The sequence below is a fragment of the Muntiacus reevesi genome, chromosome 13, assembly GCF_963930625.1.
Source record: "Muntiacus reevesi chromosome 13, mMunRee1.1, whole genome shotgun sequence".
Classification (NCBI taxonomy): domain Eukaryota; kingdom Metazoa; phylum Chordata; class Mammalia; order Artiodactyla; family Cervidae; genus Muntiacus; species Muntiacus reevesi.
Genome location: NC_089261.1, coordinates 56,406,934 through 56,414,349, shown reverse-complemented (window position 1 = coordinate 56,414,349; position 7,416 = coordinate 56,406,934).

The following is a 7,416-nucleotide window of genomic DNA, read 5'->3' as shown; positions in this document are numbered from 1 at the left end:
ATATTGACTAATTCCTCAATATTGCTTAGCTTCTAGCCCACTTACAATTTTCTATTTGTGCCTAAAACATTTTATACAGCTTTTCCCCTCCATTCAAGGTTTACACATGGTGTGGTGGTTGTTATGCGTCGGAAGACAGTTCAGTTCAGTTCAGTCGCTCAGTCGTGTCCGACTCTTTGTGACCCCATGAATCGCAGCGCCCCAGGCCTCCCTGTCCATCACAAACTCCCAGAGTTTACTCAAACTCATGTCCATCAAGTCAGTGATGCCATCCAGCCATCTCATCCTCTGTTGTCCCCCTTCTCCTGCCCCCAAGCCCTCCCAGCATCAGGGTCTTTTCCAATGAGTCAACTCTTCGCATGAGGTGGCCAAATTACTGGAGTTTCAGCTTCAGCATCAGTCCTTCCAATGAACACCCAGGACTGATCTCCTTTAGTATGGACTGGTTGGGTCTCCTTGCAGTCCAAGGACAGAGGGAATGAAAAGTGCCCACTGAATTGAGAAGACCTCCTGAGACCAAAAAAATGAGAAAGACAGTTCCATATAATCAGTGGATCAGTGTATTCTAGGGTAACTTACTTTCAGGGTGGGACTGGGTGGACAGTGATCCCAAAGCATTCATAGCTGCACTCCATACCGCCAAGGGGCCACTGTGACAATTCTATAGTTAACCTAGGGCAACAGAGGAGAGTGAGAAAGCTGGTTTAAAACTCAACATTCAAAAAACGAAGATCATGGCATCTGGTCCCATCACTTCCTGGCAAATAGAATATATTTAAAATAGTATATATTAATGTTCATTTTGCCTATTTATCTCTAGCAATCTTTTATCTATAGATTTGCTTGAATTTTCTACATGCATAATCATATCATTTGAATAATAGCAGTTTTATTTATTTTGTTCAAATCCCCTACTTCTCTTTGGTAGGGTCCCTTAGTTCATAACGAATGAAAATGCTAATAGTGGACATACTGGTCTTACTTTAGGTCTCAAGGAGAAAGTTGTCAATATTTCATCTTATGAAGTATCATGTTTGATGATGGATTTTTAAAATAGATATTCTTTTCTTGGTAATGCATTTCTTTTTTTTCATGTTACTAAGAGTTTTGTTTTCAGTATATATGAAACTAAGCATAGAGATTGAAATTATCAACAGGTTTTCTGCATTAGTTAAAATGACTGTGTGTATTTTCCCCTTTATTTTACTAATGTGGTGTATTGCCTTGTATTCTTGAACTCACGTAGGATTGGCATTCTTTCTTAAATATATGATAGTATCTATTGGAGATTTTATTTTAGCCCAGAATTCTCTTTGTAAAAAAGGTTTTTAACTATAAAATTCATTTTAGTTGATAATTCATCTTAGTTGATATAGGACTATTCAAAATTTTTTCTTTTCTCAGCTGTAGTGTTTTTTTAATAGCAATTTGCTCATTTTATAAAATTTTCAAATTAATTTGCCTAAGGTTGCCCATAATATCTTTTTTATTGTTATTTTAATGTCTGTAATATCTGTAGGGCTATCTGGCTATTTTAATCCTGTTAGTTACATACAAACATAGACTTATATTATGCTTAGTTACGTAGACAATTTTTACATAGCAGTATATCTTGAAAAATCATTGATGACATCAAATATTCCTTTATTACAATGGTTAGAATGTTTTCCAGTAGCAGAAACTAGTTTTCAAATAGAATCTTACACTTACCTTCCAACATGGAAACAGAAGCACCCTAATTAAAGCAAGGTGAAAAGGCATTGGATCTCACAAACTTGGACTCCCTTTTATTTCAGAGGTTTCTCTTATTGAGGAACACACTTGAAAATTATTGTTGTATATTGTAAATGACTACATACATATGTATGCACAATTTAACCAACCCTCCAATGTTGGATACACTTCCAATTCCTTGGAGATAAATTATTGTGCACGTGTTTAATTCTTCAGGGTTGGTGGTGGTGGTTTAGTCGCTAAGTCACCTCTCACTCTTGTGACCCCACGAACTGTACCCCACCAGGCTCCTCTGTCCATGGGATTTCCCAGGCAAGAATACCGAAGTGGGTTGCCATTCCCTTCTCCAGGGAATCTTTCTGACCCGGGGATTGAGCCCATGTCTCCTGCGTTTTGCAGGCGGTCTTCTGCATTGCAGGCAGATTCTTTACCACTGAGCCACCAATCTTTAGGGTTAATTACTTGATATTCAGTTACTATATGGTTGCTATACGGTTAAATATAGTTTCAAGACATTAAAATTGTAATAATAAACTGCTCTTTAAAAACAGTTGTACCGATTTGTGTTCCCAGAGGTAGTATATGCTAGTGTTTCACTTCCCACGCCTGTATCCAAATTGGATCTTTTCATTGAGTATTTTAAAATGCTGAAAACAATATCATGCAGTCTTTAAAGATGATGATTCAGATACATGTTTAACACCTGGGAAGATATTTATAACAGCAGTCGGTGCAGAAAGCAGAATCCAGCTGCACATTTGCAGGCAAAGAAAGGGAAGTAACACAGCTTGAGTGTTTTCCTCTTACTCCTACCCCTCCCCCTCAATTTTCTTTAATTATACAGTTTTGCAATATGAGAATAGGAAAAATATTCCAGAATGCAAGGGGCAGAAAATGACCCCAATGTAATCTTCAACAGAGGCAAGCCACTCTAGCAATTTTAAACAAAATGGGATTTAATATAGAGAATAAAGAATTGACAATCACTGGCAGGTGTGTATGGCCTTTAGCAATGATTCTCAGGACAATGCCATCAAAGGGCCAGGCTTGGAAACAATCAGAAACCTGGATTCAGGAAACCACTTCACTAGTGGCTGATTCCAGGATCACTTGCCCATGGTTCCATGAGGGTGCAGGGAGCCACCACAGATGATGGCTCCCCGAATTCACCATCTTAGCTGTCAGCCAAGGATCAGGAACACACTGCTTCATCTACCAAATGTAAGTGGCTAGATCTAACAGTAATGATGCTTTGCAGAGTTCTGCCTCCCTCTCCACTGAACTGTTTCTGAATTTAAGTGATTGTTACTGGTGGAAAGTGGATGATGGGCAGAGTGCTAGCTGCAAGGAAGTCTGGGAAATGTAGTTTTTATTCTTACAGCTTCTGAAGTACAGGTTGTTGCTGTTCAGTTCCTAAGTCATGTCTGACTCTGCGAATCCATGGACTGCAGCACACCAGGCTTCCCTGCCCTTCACTGTTTCCTGGAGTTTGCTCAAACTCATGTCTATTGAGTCGGTGATGCCATCCAACCATCTCATCCTCTGTCACCCCTTTCTCCTCCTGCCCTCAATCTTTCCCAGCATCAGGGTCTTTTCCAATTAGTTTACTGTTCACATCAGGTGGTCAAAGTCTTGGAGCTTCAACTTTAGCATCAGTCCCTCCAGTGAATATTCAGGGTTGATTGCTTTTAGGATGCTGTCCAAGGGACACCCAAGAGTCTTCTCCAGCACAACAATCTGAAAGTATCAATTCTTTGGTGCTCGACCTTCATGGTCCAACTGTCACATCTGTACATGACTACTGGAAAAGCTATAGCTCTGACTATTACAGACCTTTGTCTAAAAAGAGTTTTGATCAGGTGTTTAAGCAAGCTAATCTTCCACAGACCCTTTATTTCTTTGATGGTTTGATATGTGAATATGAAACCATGAAAATATGAAGATTGTGAAGGATTTTCTCTGTTGGCTTTTAGCCTTCTCTGCCTTGCCATTTGCCCTGAGAAGATGACCTCTGTGTATTATACATCTCCTGGGGCTGCTGGTTGCTTTAGCCACTGGCAAGTCATAAGAGAGGTAACCTCACTCCCTTGCAGCTGGTTCGCATTTGGGAGTGGTTGTGTCCTTCTACCTAAGACTCAAGTGTGGACAGCTCTTGCTGGATGTCAGTAGCATCACCTTCCATCTGCTCCTTAGATCTAAAAGTGGTGATGGCTAGTTACTGTCACTAAGGGTTTTTAACTTCCCTTCACCCAATGCACAGATTTGCAATTGTTTCTTCATTCAACTCTCTTCAGTTACTCCTCAGAGTGTGACATCTTTTCTTGCTGGGGATGTGGTGGATGAGACAGATATTAAATAAAACATAGTTTTTATTCTAAGGTGCATACAGCTAGGTTGATGAGCTAAACATAGCTAATGATTATGAACTGAACTGTGTCCCCAAATTCATATTGAAGATTCAACCCCCATACCTAAGAATATGTTTTTGGAGATGGGACCTTTAAAGAAATAGTTAAGGTTAAATGAGTCATAAAGATGGGGGGGTCTCATTCAATGTGGCTGGTGTCCTTATAATGAGAGAATGTGACACCAGGATTCCAAAGGCCAAGTGAAAAGGCCAAGTGAGAAGGCAGCCATCTATAAACCAAGGAAAGAAACTTCAGAAGAAACTAAATCTGCCTACACCTTGACCTTGAACTTCCAGCCTCCAGAACTGTGAAAAAATAAATCCATTATTTAAGCTCCCCAGTCTGTGGTACTTTGAGATAGCAGCCCTAGCAAATTAATATCCCATCACAAAAGCCAAATACGAAAAACAGAAGAGATTTACCAGTATTGAGTCTTTCAAGGGGAGGAGCAGCATCTCTGGGTGGGGGAGTTAAGGGAAGGCCTTGTGGAATTGTTTTTGCTGGAACTTCAAGGTTGGAGAGAATAACTACTTTGCAGTGTCATGGGGATTAAGTAAGTGTAAATATAAAACACAGCGTCTCAAGACTTCCCTGTTGGTCCAGTGGCTAAGACTCTGTGTTCCCAATGCAGGGGGCCCAGGTTTGATTCCTGGTCAGGGAACTAAATCCCATATCCTGTAACTAAAGAGTTCGCATACTGCAACTAAATATTCAACATGCTGCAACTAAGACCCAGTGCAAGTAAACACATAAATAATAAATATTAAAAAATATAAAGTGTCTCAATATCTGTTGAACCACTTTGTAATTTACAAGGACCCACAGCTAAATTCACAGATGCAGTTTCAGGGCTATTTCCTGACTTCCTGTGGCCTACTCTTTCCAGTGGAGTAGTAAGATGTTCTAACATCTTAAAGTTCTTAACTCTCAATAAACTTGAGTTCCTTGGTCCTTAAGGTCATCTACTTTTGGTGTCATCTCTTAACACTCAACTCTGTGAAAACTAGCCTCTAAGATTCTTTCAGTAATCCCAGTTTCTGGTATTCACATCCTTGTATGTCTCCTCCTACAATGAATAGGGAGTAGACCAGATGACCCAGTAGAGCGCATGACATTGTAAGGCTTCCAAACCTAGGTCACAAAAGGCATGGAAGCCTCTGCTGGGTCTCGGGGATCACTAGCTTGGGTGGAGCCAGCAGCCATGCCATGAGGACACTCAAGCAGCTCTGGAAGAAGTCCACGTGAAGAGGACACAGGCCTGCTGCCACTTCCCAGCCATGTGGTTCAACCTCCTTGGGAACACATCCTTCATCTCAAGAGTACTGCAGTCTCAACTGATTCAACTTCATTTCACTAGAGACTGAGCCAGAATTGCCACGCCAAGATACTCCTTAACTTCTGACTGTGGGAAACTGTGAGAATGGATGATGATGATTATTTTTTAAACCACTACATTTTAGTTTATTACATAGCATTAGATATTGACACATTTATATTACATTACATTAATATTTATAACCTTCCATCTAACACATAGGGGCTTCTCAGGTGGCTCAGTGGTAAAAGAATCTGCCTGCAGTGCAAAAGACACAGATGTGGGTTCAGTCCCCGGGTCGAGAAGATGCCCTGGAGGAGGGCATGGCAACCCGCTCCAGTATTCTTGCCTGGAAAATCCCACAGACAGAGGAGCCTGATGGGCTACAGTCCATGGGGCCCGTAAAGAGTCAGATATGACTGATCACACACATCTAATACACAACACAGTTCTCCGCATTCTACTTGTTTTCTTCTCTTTTTGCACCCCTCTTCTCAGAAAATGAAACCAATAGCAAACTGATAAATGAATTGTCCATATTGTTCTTCTTTGTATAAAATGACTTCTTTTTCCTTCTTGCCAGTCATCCAAAGTTTGGCTCAATCTCCACTTCTATGAAGCTTTTGATCTACTATATTTTAACGGTCTTTGCCCAGTACCTCACTGTTGGTACTTCAGAAGTAACTACTGACCATCCTGTATCATTTATTTTACACGCATCCTTGTAAAGGTAAGACTGATGCAGATTTCTTCTGCGTCTCCCACAGCACCTAGCATAATGCCACACAAGTAGCAGCTACTCTGGGGAAGTGATTTAATTTTTAATAGACCATCCATCCAGTCAAATCAAAATCTGGAAAAGCAGTACTTCTGTCTTAGTCTGAATTCCAAAGTTATTGATTTAAAGATTGAAATAAGCAATTTTCAGACTGTTTTTAGGTATATAGAGTTTATGTTCTACATACAAAAGGGAAATTTAAAGCAAGGATAATTAAATAAGCATATTAAAGTCATAGCATATGACAAGGGCCAAGACTACAAAAAAAGTGCAGCAAATGAACTTGTGTTCATAATAGGATCCTGTATACCATCCAACAAGAATTCAGTAATCTTTCTGTTCCTCTTAGCTTCTGCTCTCTCTCCTTTGGGATGCTAATATAATGATTCCTGAAAGAAAAAAAAAAATTATGGTCCACAGAAGTGGAAATCTGTTTCACTGTAAGTAAATGGCTTCAGAAATTCAACACTTTAATTTCAGAAAACATTTTTGGAGTAGATTGTCAACATATTCAAATTGTTTTTGTAACTTGCATTTCAAATTAAACCTCAAAATCATTGCTTGCTCTTTCTATAAATACATAGATATCTCAGAATAATGAATTAACAGGGGTTTCCAGAGAAAGAATCTACTTATCCATCCATCCCTATATCTATTTAACTACTGAGATAGAACCAATATAATCTATTTGTCTATCTCTCTGTCCATCTCCTCAGGAGATTTGAAGGAACCGGCTCATACAATTGTGAGGTGGCAAGTTTGAAATTCGTAGGGTAAATCAGTAGGCTGCAAATTCACACAGGATTTCTGTTATAGTCTTGAGGCAAAAATTCCTTCTTTGGTAGGAAACTTCAGTTTTTGCTTTGAAGGCCTTCAACTAATTGGATGAGGACCACCCACCCTCTGGAAGGTGATGGGCTTTGCCTAAATTGATTGTAATGTTAAAGACATCTACACAGCATTTTTGCAGCAACATCTATACCAGTGTTTGAACAAACACATGGGCACCACAGCTTAGTCAAGTTGAAACAATCATTTGATACCCTACCTGAGAATGTAGGCTTTTAAAACATTTATTTGACTTTTTTGTTTTCTGTACCATCACATACTGAGTCCTCCAAATACTTTGGGAATCACACACAAAATCAGAGACACACTGAGCCATGAGTGAATCACCAAAA